General features: G+C 37.9%; 1 protein-coding gene and 1 pseudogene across 3 annotated transcripts in view; one reads left to right on the forward strand and one right to left on the reverse strand.

Moving 5' to 3' along the window:
* CD2AP (CD2 associated protein) overlaps window positions 1-16,068 on the reverse strand; it is a 119,798-nt gene that overhangs the window by 101,360 nt on the left and 2,370 nt on the right. The window lies entirely within an intron of this gene.
* Window positions 1,265-10,664, forward strand: LOC308245933 (small ribosomal subunit protein eS10-like; annotated as a pseudogene). Its single transcript has 2 exons — window positions 1,265-1,285; window positions 10,217-10,664. The product of its transcript is annotated as a small ribosomal subunit protein eS10-like (transcript).

Genomic DNA, 16,068 nt, shown 5'->3' on the forward strand with positions numbered 1-16,068 from the left:
AAAACTTCCTTTGCCCAGTTCCATCAGAGGAATCACTATCCATGGCAGCTATAGCCTTTTAAAATGTATTTCTTAAATAAGACTTGAAAGTCAAAATGACTCCTTGACCCACAGGCTACAGGATGTATGTTGTATTGAGAGGCATAAAAACATTAATGTCTTCATACATCTCCATCAGAAGTCTTGGGTGATGAGGTGCATTGTCAACGAGCAATAATAGTTTAAAAGGAATCTTTTTTTTCTGAGCAGTAAGTTTCAGCAGTGGGCTGAAAATATTCAGTAAAACATATTGTAAAAAGATATGCTGTCATCCAGGTTTTGCTGTTCCTTTTAAATAGCATGGGCAGAATAGATGTGGCATAATTCTTAGGGGCCCTAGCATTTTCATAGTAGTAAATGAGCACCGATTCAACTTAAAGTTACCAGCTACTCTTAGCCCCTAATAAGACAGTCCTTTAAAGCCAGGCAAGGACTTCTCTTCTCTAGCTATTAAAATCCTAGATGGCATCTTCTTCCAATACAAGGCTGCTTCATGTACATTAAAAATCTGTTTATATAACCACCCTTCATTAATTATCTTAGCTAGATCTCTGGATAATTTCCTGATGCTTCTACATCAGATGGCTTCTTTCCTTAAACCTCATGAACCTCTGCTAGCATCAAACTTTTCTTCTGCAGCCTCCTCTACTCTCAGCCTTCAGATCCTGGTCAACACAACCACTGAGCCATACTGGCCAGGTCCAGTTTATTTTTAAAGTGTGAAGAAAGCAATCCAAATTGTGCACTGTTGATAGAAATATAAATTGGTACAGCCACTATGGAAAACAGTACAGAGTTCCTCAAAAATTAAATACAGAACTACCTATCATATGATTGAACAAATCCACTTTTGGGAATTTATCCAAAGAAGACAAAAAACTAACTTGAAAAGATATATGCACAACCATGTTCAATGCAGCATTATTTACAATAGCTAAGATATGAAAACAACCTAACCTTCCATTGAATAAATGGATTTTTTTAAAGTGATATATATACACAACAGAATACTATTCAATCATAAACAGAAGGATATATTGCTATCTGCATCAACATGGATGGAACTTGAGGGCATTATGCTAAGTGAGATAAGTCAGACAGAGAAAGACAAATACCCAAATATCGTAAGATCTCACATGTAAAATCTTAAAAAATAAATAAAAAATAATTTTTTTAAAAATAGCTCATAGGGAGAACAGATTGGTGGTTGCTGGGGGAAGCGGGAATGGGTGAAGGTGGTCAAAAGGTACAAATTTCCAATTATAAAATAATTAAATAATATACAGCATGTTGACTAAAGTTAGTAATACTGTACTGCATATTTGAAAGATGCTAAGAGAGTAAAACTTAAAAATTCTCATTACAAGAAAAAATTTTGTAATTATGTATATAGGTAACAAACGTTTACCTAGACCAGTGGTTGGCAAACTCATTAGTCAACAGAGCCAAATATCAACAGTACAACGACTGAAATTTCTTTTGAGAGCCAAATTTTTTTTAATTTATTTTTTTATTAAGGTATTATATGTGTACATATCTTACCATTGAAGTTTTGCATCCGTTGGTTACTCTTACATGCATGCATATAAGTCCTTCAGTTGATCTCTTATTTCCCCCACCTCTCCCTAACCTTCCCACTGTAATTTGACAGTCTGTTTGATGCTTTACTGCCTCTGTATCTATCTTTTTGTTCATCAGTTTATAATGTTTTTCATTATCCCCAAATGAGTGAGATCATGTGGTATTTTTCTTTCATTGACTGGCTTATTTCACTTAGCATAATGTTCTCTAATTCCATCCAGGTGCCTACAAATGGTAATAATTCCTTCTTTTTTATGGCAGCATAGTATTCCATTGTGTAGATGTACCATAGTTTTCTGATCCAGTCATCTGCTGACGGGCACCTAGACTGTTTCCAAATCTTAGCTATTGTAAATTGTGCTGCTATGAACATAGGGGTGCATATATCCTTTCTGATTGGTGTTTCTAGTTTCTTAGGATATATTCCTATGAGTGGGATTACTGGGTCAAATGGGAGTTCCATTTTCAGTTTTTTTAGGAAACTCCATTCTGTTCTCCACAGTGGCTGCACCAGTCTGCATTCCCACCAGCAGTGCACGAGGGTTCCTTTTTCTCTGCATCCTCACCAACACTTGTCGTTTGTTGATTTGTTGATGATAGCCATTCTGACAGGTGTGAGATGGTATCGCATTGTCGTTTTGATTTGCATCTCTCGGATAATTAGTGACTTTGAGCATGTTTTCATGTGTCTCTTGGCCTTCCTTCTGTCTTCTTTCGAAAAGATTCTATTTAGGTCCGTTGCCCATTTTTTTATTGGATCATTTATCTTCCTTTTATTAAGTTGTATAAGCTGCCTGTAGATGTTGGAGATTAAACCTTTATCAGTGATAACATTTGCAAATATGTTCTCCCATACAGTGGGGTTTCTTGTTGTTTTGTTGATGGTTTCTTTTGCTGTACAAAAGCTTTTTATTTTGATGTAGTCCCATTTGTTTATTTTCTCTTTGGCTTCCGTTGCCCTAGGGGCAGTATCAGTGAAGAAGTTCTTTTGGCATATGTCTGAGATTTTGCTGCCTGTGGATTCCTCTAGGATTTTTATGGTTTCCCGTCTTATATTTAAGTCCTGTATCCATTTTGAGTTTATTTTTGTGTATGGTGTAAGTTGGTGATCTAGTTTCATTTTTTTGCATGTATCTGTCCAATTTTCCCAACACCATTTATTGAAGAGACTGTCTTGACTCCATTGTATGTTCATGCCTCCTTTGTCAAATATTAATTGAGCATAGTGGTTTGGGTCGATATCTGGATTCCCTATTCTATTCCATTGGCCTATATGTCTGTTCTTGTGCCAGTACCGGGCTGTTTTGAGGACAGTGGCTTTGTAATACAGCTTGAAATCTGGTATTGAGATCCCTCCTACTTTATTCTTCTTTCTCAGGATTGCTGTGGCTATTCGGGGTCTTTTTTTATTCCAGATGAATTTTTGGAGAGTTCTTTCTAGGTCTGTGAAATATGCCGTTGGTATTTTAATGGGGAGTGCATTGAATCTATTGCTTTGGGTAGTATGGACATTTTAATGATGTTGATTCTACCAATCCATGAACATGGTATGTGCTTCCATCTGTTTACATCTTCCTCTATCTCTTTTTTCAGTGTCCTGTAGTTTTCCGCGTATAGGTCTTTTACCTCCTTGGTTAGGTTTATTCCTAAGTATCTTAATTTTTTTGGTGCGATGGTAAATGGGATTGCTTTTTTAGTCTCTCTTTCTGTAAGTTCACTATTGGTGTATAGAAATGCCATAGATTTCTTGGCATTAATTTTGTATCCTGCTACATTGCCGAATTCATTTATTAAGTCTGTTAGTTTTCTGATTGAGTCTTTCGGGTTTTTTATGTACAATATCATGTCATCTGCAAATAAAGACAGCTTTACTTCTTCTTTTCCAATTTGGATGCCTTTTATTTCTTCTTCTTGTCTAATTGCAATGGCTAATACTTCCAGTACTATGTCAAACAGGAGTGGTGAGAGTGGTCATCCCTGTCTTGTTCCTGTTCTTAGGGGAAATGGTTTTAGTTTTTGCCCATTGAGTATGATGTTAGCTGTGGGTTTATCATATATAGCTTTTATTATGTTGAGGTATGATCCTTCTATCCCCACCTTGTTGAGAGTTTTTATCAAGAAAGGGTGTTGGATTTTGTCAAATGCTTTTTCTGCATCAATTGATATGACTATGTGATTTTTATCTCTCAATTTGTTTATGTGATGTATCACATTTATTGATTTGCGGATATTGTACCATCCTTGCATTCCTTGGATAAACCCTACTTGGTCATGGTATATGATCTTTCTGATGTACTGCTAGATCCGATTTGCTAGAATTTTGTTGAGGATTTTGGCATCTACGTTCATGAGGGATATTGGCCTGTAATTCTCCTTCATTGTGTTGTCTTTATCTGGTTTTGGTATTAGGGTGTCTGAGGAGGATAGGTTTTAGTTCTTTCTTGAATATTTGGTAAAACTCTCCTGTGAAGCCGTCTGGCCCCAGGCTTTTGTTTGCTGGAAGGAGAGCCAAATTTTTTAAACATCTAATGCCACTTGTTCAAAATAGACTCGCCCAGGCCGTGGTATTTTGTGGAAGAGCCACACTCATGGGGCCAAAGAGCCGCATGTGGAACGCGAGCTGCAGTTTGCAGACCACTGACCTAGCCTTACTGTGGTGGTTATTTTGCAATATATACAAATATCGAATCATGTACAACTGAAAGTAATATGTTATGACATATAACATAATAATAGAAAGAAAATTAAAATATAAAAAGATTAAAATAAAAGCAGCAGTACAAAAGTCAGGAGAAAAAAAGTATTCTAAGATGGCCCTGGCCAATATGGCTTGGTTGGTTGGAACATCATCCTGTGCACCAAAAGGTTGCAGGTCCAATTCCCAGTAGGGGTGCAAACAGAAGGCAACTGATAGATGTTTCTCTCTCACATCGATGTCTCTTTCTCTCTCTCCCTTCCTAAGTCAATAAATGTATTTTTTAAAAATACGTGACTTAGTTTAGCTCCAACATGTAAAAAGCTTGGAAGTTGTCACTCTCATCCTTCGCATCCTTACAAGGAAAAAAGCTAAACAAACTGAAAATCAATGACTTTCTTTGAACCCATCAGAGAAATAAGGACCAGAGCAAACCACCACTTCAAGATATGGAAAGATAGACATATTCAGAGAGTCACAGCCATCATCTACTAGATCACATCCAGTAGAAACCACTAGAGCCATAAACTGGGAGAAACACTGTTACCAGTCTCCCAAAGCTGTTGTAACAAACTGACACAAACTAGGTAACTTAAAATATAACACTCTTCTCTCAATTATAGCTCCAGAGGCCAGAGTACAAAATCAGGGTATCCAGGAGGGCTGGAACTTTCTTAAGACTCCATGGAAAAACTGCTCCATACCTCTATCTTGGCTTCTGGGAGCTGCCAGCAATCTCTGGAATTCCTTGGTTTGCCTAATTCCAACCTCTGCCTCCATCTGCATATGGCCTTCCCCTAATATATATCTCTGTCTGGGATCTCCCTCTCCTTACTCTTAATAAGGGCATCAGTCTTTGGATTAATGGTCAATCCTAAACCTAGGATGACATCATGTTCAGATCCTTAGTTACATCTTCAAAGATTCTGCTTTCTAATAATGTCGCATTCATACTTACCAAGAATTAGAACTTGACCATTGCTGTTTGAGGGACAAAAAGTCAATCCATCACAAATACTTAATGGTAATTTCAATGAATTCCTGGAGGCTGAGTGTGGAATATCATGAGAGTGGGAAACTTCTGGAAACTGTAGTCTTAGGAGAACCCCACACTTTTGTGGGCTTTACTTCTAGGAGCCCCATCCTGTTCTCACCCTGAAGAGCCCATAGAGTCTTTGTAGTTCTGGCAAAGGGGAAGGAAAAAGTAATCACTGTGAAATAACCAAGAACCAGAGCATTCTCCATAACAAAGACCTATGCTCCAAGGAAAAGACCTTATCAGGGACTTTTCCACCTGTGGAAAGGGCATTTCTCAGATTCCTGTCCCTTCTCTTTTGTGTTGGGGGTAGAAGGGAAGACAACTAAGAAAGACTTGTAATGGTCACAGTCCCAGGACACAGATCCACTAAGTTTGAGATTTAATTCTAAGATTATAGGATGCTTCTTCTTTCTTACACCTTACCACCATACCAATGGAGTTCCAGTATAAGAATTAATTAATGCTGAAAGAGCTGCACAATGCAGATACTATCTAGAAAGAGTTCTTAGGGAAACCCAAATACAGCAAGAGACAATAACAAGGACACTAAAGGAATCTGAAGCCTCTGGCACCTACAGCTAGAGCAAATATTAAAGTACAATCCCTAGCCGAAACCGGTTTGGCTCAGTGGATAGAGCGTCGGCCTGCGGACTGAAAGGTCCTGGGTTCGATTCCGGTCAGGGGCATGTGCCTTGGTTGCGGGCACATCCTCAGTGGGAGGTGTGCAGGAGGCAGCTGATCGATGTTTCTCTCTCATCGATGTTTCTAGCTCTCTATCCCTCTCCCTTCCTCTCTGTGAAATATCAATAAAATATATTTAAAAAAAAATAAAAAAATAAAAAAATAAAGTACAATCCCTAGCTAAATTAATATAAAGCCTTACACTAAAGACCTATTTACCTCAGCAACTACTGCCTAATACATCATGTCCAACTGTCAACAAAAAATTACACATCATGCTTTTATTTATTTTTTATTGAATTCAGAGGAAGGGAGAGGGGGAGAGAGAGAAACATCAATGATGACAGAGAATCATTGTTTGGCTGCCTCCTGCACGCCCCACACTGGGGATCAAACCCATAACCTGGGCATGGGACCTGACGGGGATTGAACCGTGACCTCCTGGTTCAGAGGTAGACACTCAACCACTGAGCCATACTGGTCGTGCCACATCATGCTTTTAAAAGGCAAGAAAAGACACAAATGCAAAGCAAGCATCAGAGCTGGACTCAAATATTTTTTGGAATCAGATGGGATTTATTATTTTTTTAATATGTTTTTGTTGATTTCAGAGAGAGGAAGGGAAAGGGAGAGAGAAAATCAGAGAGAAACATCAATCGGCTACCTCCTGCACGCCCCCTACTGGGGATCAAACCCAAAACTTGGGAATGTGTCCTGACCAGAAATCAAAACAGCAGCCTCTTGGTGCATGGGAGAACACACCAGCCAAGGCCAGACAGGGAATGTAATATAACTATGCTAATATGTTACTAGTGATAATGGAAAAAACAACAATATACAAGCACAGTTAATAAGGTAAGCAGATGAATAATCATGAGGAAATACAAGAAATAAAAAACTCTGTAACAGAAATAAAGGATGCCATTGGTAGGTTCAACAGCAGACTAGACACTGCCATGGACAGAATCAGTAAGCTTGAAGATAGGTCAATAGAAATTTCCCCAAAAAAATAATTAAAAAAATAAACTACAATAGCAAACAAAAAACTACAATAGCAAAAAAAACAACAGAACATCCAAGAACTGTAAAGTAATTTCAAAAGATATAACATATCTGTAATTGGAATACCAGAAAATTTTCCAAAATTAATAACATACACCATGCTACATATCCAGGAAACTCAGAGAACACAAAATAGGATAAATGTAGGAAAGTCTACACCTATGTATACCATATTCAAACTACAGAAAACCCAAGACAGAGAAAATCTTGAAACCGCAAGATAAAAGCCTAGAGAGGAACAAGGATAAAAATTCCATCAGCTTCTTTCTCTTCAGACACTCAAGCAAGAAGGGAGTGAAGTAAACTATTTAAAGCACTGAAAGAAAAATAACTACAAATTTAGCTATTTCCAGCGAAATTAGCCTTCAAAAGTGAAAGAGAAATAAATATTTTTCTCAAACAAAAACAAGAACTCATTGCCAGACCTGCCATGAAAGAAATATTAATAGAAGTTCTTCAAGAATCTTGCCCACCTTTTTATTTTGAGTGCTTTTGTCTTTGCTGATAAAGACTTTAAGAAACATTTACCAAATTTAAACCAAAGTATTTACTAAGAAGATAAAATTCTATTTTTCTGGGGAAAAAACAATTAATATGGGCTATGACTGATTAAAAAGAAGTAGAAATGTTCGTGGGGAAGAAATCACGTAATAGCTATTAACAGTCCTTCAGAATTTTTTCATATCATAGAGCTCACTGAAAAGCTAATAAAAGATACAAACCCTTTAGCCGTAACAATTCCAACAGAAAGATCTGTTCAAAAAATTTTAAATTTATTTTTATTGATTTTAGAGAGGTAGGGAAAGGGAGAGAGAGAAACATCAATGATGAGAGAGAACCATGGATCCGCTTCCTCCTGCACACCCCACAATGGGGATCAAGCCTGCAACCTGGGCATTTTATCCTGACCGAAATCGAACCGTGACCTCCTGGGTCGTAGGTCAACACTCAACCACTGAGCCATGCTGGCTGGGCCAAAATTTTATGTTTAAAACTGACAGACTTCTGACATGTTTTCCCCATATCATTTCTGAGGAATAACATACTCCAATAATTATTTGTGTTCTCCTTTTGAGCTTTTGACCAACAGCATTCATTTATTTGTAAAATGTGACTCTTAATCTTACTTATTTCTAAAGATAAGCATTCTAAACTGAAAGAACAGCTCTCTTATTATTAAGGCCAAATTATACTTTCTAGTAACAATCCAAATGCCATTCAAAGGCCTCAAATTCTCTCACACAAGTAGGCCAAGTGCCCAAAACCACATTTTATTTAGAAAACAGAATGAAATAAACTCCAGGCCTATTATATGTAATACACTAAATTGAACATTTTTTCCATTAGAAAATATACTTGCTATTTAATTATAATAAATTATCATTAATTAAATATCTCATACAGTATTAATCAAATAAGGACAAAAATGACTTATCACTAACAAACCCTAAAACAGTACAATTCCTTATAATAATTTATAATTGTATAATACTTTAAAAATATTTTCATAAATGCTCCTTAGATTCACAACAAATCTATAAAGTTTACACTCTAAAACTAAAACTGCACTGTCCAGCTGCTAACCACCAGCACAGGTGTTTACTGAGCACCTGAATTGTGAATAGTCTAAACCAAGATGTTTTATAAAATACACACCAGATTTCAAAACCAGGGGAAAAAAATTATCTCATTAATAACATATTACATATATTTTGAAATAATGTACTAATTTCACCTATTCCTTTTTCTTTAACATAGCTACTAGCAAACTTATTGGTATGTAATTTATCAATTCAGTATACTTCAAAGAACATATGTACACTTGCTTTGCAGCACCCACTGAAGATAATAAAATTTTACAGTTCAACCAATACTGTTCAAGTTATTAGACAAACATTTTTAAATTAATTCTTAATGCCTAAATTTGTTTAACATAATAAAATAGTCATATAGAAATGTCTCATCTGCAAATCAGTAATTTTTACTTTATTTACTAGAAGTATGTAACATCAATGTAACATACATGGAGTAGGCAATCAGCAGATCCACCTGACAAGATGCTTAATATCCCAGATCAGTGACTTTCTACCAAAGGGACTTAAGAGCCACAATGAGTCAGACAGAAAGGATTAAAGAGTTTCTTTTTAAAATGATAGACCTCATCCACCAACTTGAAACAGGAGCTCCACTTAGGCAGCATTCTGTTAATCTGGTTTAGGTGGACATATTTCGATATATTTAAATTTTGTATTATTCATTAAATTGCCCCCCCCCCTCCTCAACTATTCCAAATTAAAGTACTATTGAACTTAGTGAAAGAATATTGACTTAGTGAACACATAGTAGGCTCCCAATTTTCTGTTATTTATTAAGGGTGTTAAATTTTTTAAATAGAATAAAACAAGTGATGTAGTTTCTGGCATCAATGAGTTCAGGACAAGTAAGGTCATTACATATGAAATGAAGAGAACAACAAGAGTTTCGATTTTAGCCTAGCTGGCATGGCTCAGTGGTTGAGCATTGACCTATGGACCAGGAGGTCACGGATTCCCAATTCCTGGTCAGGGTACATGCCCACGTTGCAGGACTCAATCCCCAGTGTGGAGCATGCAGGAGGCAGCCGATCAATGATTCTCTCTCATCACTGATGTTTCTATGTCTCTCTCCCTCTCCCTTCCTCTGAAATCAATAAAAAAATATTTTTTAAAAAAGTTTTTATTTTGGCTTTAAACTATGAGCTTCTAAATTATAAATTCAATTGGGTTTTGGTCCCTTTCTTTCCAGCTCTGGCCCCAGACACTACAGTCATTGCAAAGTTAATGCCAAAAAAAACCAGATTGCCATTTATGAACCCCTTTTTTTAAAAAAATTTATTTTATTTTATTTTTTTTTAACCCTCACCTGAGGATATTTTTCCCATTGATTTTTAGGGAAAGTGGAAGAGAGAGAGAAATATCGATGTGAGAGAAACACATCAATTGGTTGCCTCCTGCACACGCCCCAACCAGGGCTGGGCTGGGGAGAAGCCTGCTACTGAGGTATGTGCCCTTGACAGGAATCGAACTCAGGAAACTTCAATGCACAGGCCAACACTATAACCACTGAGCCAAACCGGCTAGGGCTATGAACTCCTTTTTAAGGAGAAAGTGATGGTGGCGAAGAATGATGTTCACATGCTTAAATACTTGCAGCTTGCAGACAGGAATGTGCCTAATCTTTATGTCATGAAGGTCATGCAGTCTCTCAAATCACAAAGTTTGCCTGGAGACATTATTACTGCTACCTTACCAATGAGGGCATCCAGTATTTCCCTGGTTATCTCAACCTGCCCCCTGAGATTTTGCCTGCCACTTTGCCTACAGCTGGCCTGAGACTGACAGGCCAAGACTCAAAGGTCTGTAGGGCATGCAACCTGCAAGAGTCACAGGAAAGGAAGCCAACAGAGACATCTACAGACTACAGAAGGAGTGATGTGCCTGCTGGTGCTAACAAGAAAGCTGAGGCTGGGGCTGGGTTAGCAGCCAAATTCCAGGATTTCGTTGTGGACGTGGTCAATCACCTCAGTAAAGTTGGAGGGATTATTTTGTGTTGAATATTTAAAATTTTTAAAAAAATTAAATTAAAAAATAAATAAGTTCAACTGAATTTTATAGAATACTAGAGACCCAGTGCACCAATTCGTGCACTGGTGGGGTCCCTCGACCTGGCCTGTGGGGATCAGGCCGGAACTGGCTCTCCGACATCCCCTGAGGGGTCCAGATTGCGAGAGGGTGCAGGCCAGGTCAAGGGACCCCACTGGTGCATGACTGGATGGGGAAGGGACTGCGGGAGGGCTCCAAGGCGTGTCCGACCTGTCTCGCCCAGTCCCGATTGGCCGGACCCCAGCAGCAAGCTAACCTACTGGTCAGATCATCTGCTCCCTGGTGGTCAGTGCCCATCATAGCAACTGGTCGAACGGATGGTTGGACACTTAGCATATTAGGCTTTTATTATAAAGGATAAGAAATTTAGGAATATTTCATGGCAAAGGTTTTACGTTTCCATTTGACATTCATTCTGAAAATTCTGAACTCTCAACAGACCTATTTTCATTATTTAAAGTAATTTTCTTAAATTGCTTCAGAAAGTGTGCTTGATAAGAATGGTCTAATTAGTAGGTAAGTAGAATGGAATCTTCATCTTAAATAGCACGTACAAGTGCACAAACACACACACACTCCAATATAGCAAGATAAAATACTCATCAGATCACAGCCCACTGCAGTAGAGCTGGAATTTTAATGGAAATCTAATACAAAAACTTTTATATCAGTAAAACACATTTCTCAATAAATTAAGTTACAAAATACAGAAAGATTATACATTTGAAAGACCAACTTTAAATGTTTCCTAAAAACATTATGAATATGTAGTCTTAATTTCACAAATATATAAACTTCTAAACTTATGATCCAAAACAAGTAATTTGGCACTTGATTATTATAATGATCATGATAAATAAATACTCTAGCAATGACACCGTTATAATTAGTAAAGTCAGTCTAAATCAGCCGTGGGCAAACTACGGCCCGCGGGCCGGATCCGGCCCATTCGGCTGTTCTATCCGGCCCGCGGAGCCGAAAGAGCGGAGGGTTCTCTTGCTCTCCCCTCCACTCCTTTACTTTGAATTTATATTAGTTCACACAAACACTCCATCCATGCTTTTGTTCCGGCCCTCCGGTCCAGTTTAAGAACCCATTGTGGCCCTTGAGTCAAAAAGTTTGCCCACCCCTGGTCTAGATGTTGGGTAAATTTTTGGCTTCAGTTCTGGGGCACTGATGGATACTAAGAAAGTTAAGACAGTTTGAATAGTTAAGTATAAGGATCTTAAAGACATCAGTTCAACTAAAGGTATGCTTTACTCTAGAAATTCAGTGACAGGAGTAGAAAAAAAAAGATATCTTGGCTATGCCAAGTACTCACTATGTGGCTGGTCAAACTAAAGAGAGATGAACAAATCCTACTTATCTTTCAATGTAGGAATCTATATCCTCATCTTCCTTATGTTACTCCTAGTACATTTTAACATATCTGACTTGGCATATGTTAATGTACTATATATTTCCTCTCTTGTTTGGATTTCCAATGATTCACCTGTTAAGTTTTATTCCTATCTCAACACTGTAAACTATCCCCGTATATTCATGACACTCATCAACAAATGGAGGGAAAGAGAGGCAAAAGCATTTATACCAGTTTTCAGGGGTTGTGGAAAAACTTTTTTTAGATCTAGATGATTCTAATAATATACCCAATACTTCTGGAAACCAGTTGATGCACCCAAAATTTTAATTTGTCCTAAGTCCCTTAATGTCTAGCATGGCATTAATCACATTGCTCATAATAACACAAATTCTTCTTCATTAATCTCTCATCGAATGCTCCTTTTCTAATGATGTGATAGAAACTTTCTCTTAGTGTTGGTGGTAATTGTTCGTTATGTTACTATGCTTACAATATTTTTCTACTAGAAACTCCTAGTGGTTAGATGCCACACAGTCACTCTCTTGCAATTACCTGAACAATGAACCATCAAAAAAGAACCTGAACTAAGTGGCACTAAAATAGACACTGGAATTTAGGATCCCATCTCAGTCATCTGTCTTATAAATAAGTTGAGAAATAGAATGTGATCATGATGGGAAGTTTAACAAAGTATAAAAAATTTGAAAGATTATGAGATGCAAGTCTACTTGGAGGCATTGGGAAGGACTGACATAGCACAAGTAGGTTTTAGGAAAGAATGAATCCATAACACTGCCATATCTGACACTACTAGATCAACATCTTAGACTAGATATAAATTTAGAATAATGACTTTTTTAAAAGGAGAGTTTCTTCTTAGAGTAAAAGTTCCTTTATTTTTTTTTAATATTTTTATTGTCTTTTTACAGAGGAAGGGAGAAGGATAGAGAATTAGAAACATCGATCAGCTGCATCCTGCACGCCCCCTACTGGGGATGTGCCTGCAACCAAGGTACATGCCCTCGACTGGAATCGAACCTGGGACCCTATAGTCCGCAGGCCGACGCTCTATCCACTGAGCCAAACCAGTCAGGGTGAGTAATAGCTCCTTTAAATACAAACAACTAGCAAGTTATATTTTTGGCTGAATGAAAACGGTGAGAGAGTGGAACACCCAGACACCTGAGACCTTCAGAAACTAAAACAAAATCCAAAACAAACCAGAAGTAATGTCAATTTACTCCAAAGGAGGAAACATTTGAAGCCCAAAGGTAAAGGCCTACCTCACTTGGGCTAAAAGCCAAAGTTATGAATGAAAAATAAAAGTATAACATATAGCAAGGTCTCAGGTCAGAAAAGCCCCAGTAAGATTATGAAAGAGATTCTATCTGCTTAATAATGGTAATAAATAACTCTATTAAGTTTGAACATCTAACATAAACCTAAGGAAAGCTGGAAGAAATGACGTGGGGAAGGACTGAAAAGGACAAGGACTGAAAAAGACAAGCACATGCTACCAAAAAAGAAAACCAAGTAGGTCTCTCTAATACCCGGTCAACACCACTTCAGTGAAATCAAGGGACCAACAATTAGTACTTTCAAGTTTCTTATGCCTACTTGCTTATTATGTTGGCAGTTATGAATACTTGACACTATTAAAGATTGTGTGCTTATTTCTGAAACTGAAGGATATGCTGAAACTTTGTAATCTGCTTTGCACTGGGTCTGAAAGGAGTTGACTCATGTGAAAAATAGATAGCAGCAAAGAAAAAGCAGGCATTAAATCCCTGGGACCAAATGCACACAAAGGGAATGCTAAATTGTGACCAGGGAATATCCTCAAACATTTAGATAGATGATCTCATTTCATTCCACTTATCTAGGACCATTTATATCATGTTTATAGATCCAACTACTAATATAGACAACTAATGTGGTCCCAAAACAAAAAATACAGGAGTCCAACATCCTGTCAGTTTTACTGCTTGGCTCATCCTATATAATAAAAGCCTAATATACTAAGTGTCCGGTTGTCTGTTCAACCAAAGCATGATATGCTAAGGCCACTCAACCGCTCACTACGACATGCACTGACCACCAGGGGGCAGATGCTTCGACTAGTAGGTTAGCTTGCTGCTGGGGTCTGGCCGATCGGGACTGAGTGAGATGTGCCGGACAGGCCCTGGAACCCTCCAGCGGTCCCTCCCTTGTTGGCCAACCTCCTGCATTCCTCCCCGGCCCTGATCGTGCACCGGTGGGGTCTCTCGGCCTGGCCTGCACCCTCTCACAATCCAGGACCTCCTCAAGGGATGTCAGAGAGCTGGTTTCAGCCTAATCTCACAGGCCAGGCCAAGGGACCCCACTGGTGCAAGAATTCATGCACCGGGCCTCTATCTTAAATAATTCCAATAACCAAGCTCATCCTGGAAACAAATAGCTACCTTGTACCTCTCACAAGAAACCTGGACTCTCTCTGGTTTCGCTTCCCTGTGGCTAGGTCTTCAAGGCCTACATACTACCAAACCCCACATCCTTCCCTTTCCCCCAGATACCAATCTGAACTACTTAGTGCCTGCTACCAACAACCATCCCACTCCTACACCAAGCTGTCCTGCTCCATCTATCTGTCTACACACTACCTTTTGCTACACATATCCCTCATGCTGACAAACTGACTGTAGATATATATGGACGAACCTCCATCCAGACTTCCCAGACCAGTTTTCTCCCCCATCTAAAAAGACATAAGTTCTATTTGAGATCAATCTGCCTAGTAGTAGTGGATATCAAATTTACAACTAAGCAAGTCATAGCTCAATCATCATGATTACCCAATTTACCTAACTTTCAGTTATATATTAGGTTTTATTCACCCTTTCTTTTCAGAACACAAACTAAAACTTTCAGATCTCTCACAACTTGCTTTACCAGTTTACCTAGGAAGCAGATTTGCAGTTCTGTCCTATTTTCATCCAAATCAAGAATCATTACAGCTCTTTCCTTGCCTACCTTCAGGCCTTTGACAAAACACCATTTCTTCATATACATTAGAAAATTAAACAGTTATCACACTTAAAATACATTTAATATGGGAGGATGTTCCATGATTAAGGAGGGGAGAAAAAAATAACAAATTTGGATTATGTAGCAATAAAAATTTGAAGGTATTTTTTAAAAAAACACATGCTGTAATATTTTTTTAAAAAAAAATTTTGAGAACACTGGCATTGTTTTATTTTTTAAAATATGTTTTTATTAATTTTAGAGAGGAAGGGAAAAAGAGAGAGAATTCCATGAGAAAAACATCGACGGGCTGCTCCTGGACGCATGCATCTTGGTGCATGGGTTGACGCTCAACCAGCTGAGCCACACATGCTAGGGCTTGTATGTATTTTTGATTGGTAATATGGAATGAACCAAAAGCAATCCATGTTTTATAATTTTTATATTAAATGCTTTCAAATTCAAAACAAAGAAATTAAAGATTTTTTCATTTTGTGACAAACCGAATAAAATACCATGTAAATATTTTAAGCTGTCATCTGAAAGCATAAGAAATAAAGACTGCTTGCCTGGTAGGCAAGTTCAATGGTTAGAGCATCAGCCTGCACACCCAAGGGTTCGCTTTCCCATCAAGGGCATGTACCTGGGTTGCAGGTCCAATCCCGCCCCAATCAGGGTGTGTAGGCAGCGCATGTGGAAGGCAGCCAATGGACATATCTGTCACATCAATGTTTTTCTCTCTCTCCCTCCCTTCTCTCTCTTTTCCCCCTCCCTTCCACCCTCTTTAGAATTAATGTAAAAAATATCCTAAATCCTGAGGAATAAAAAAAGAAAGACTGCTGATAACCAAGCAAATGAGAGTTCTATTATAAGAGGAAACACCCTTTAAATGATTTTAATAATTTTACTATGATTACTACAGGACCAATAAATTTAAAGTATACATTCATATGAAAATGTCTGA

Source organism: Plecotus auritus, assembly GCF_963455305.1.
Source record: "Plecotus auritus genome assembly, chromosome: 4".
Lineage (NCBI taxonomy): Eukaryota > Metazoa > Chordata > Mammalia > Chiroptera > Vespertilionidae > Plecotus > Plecotus auritus.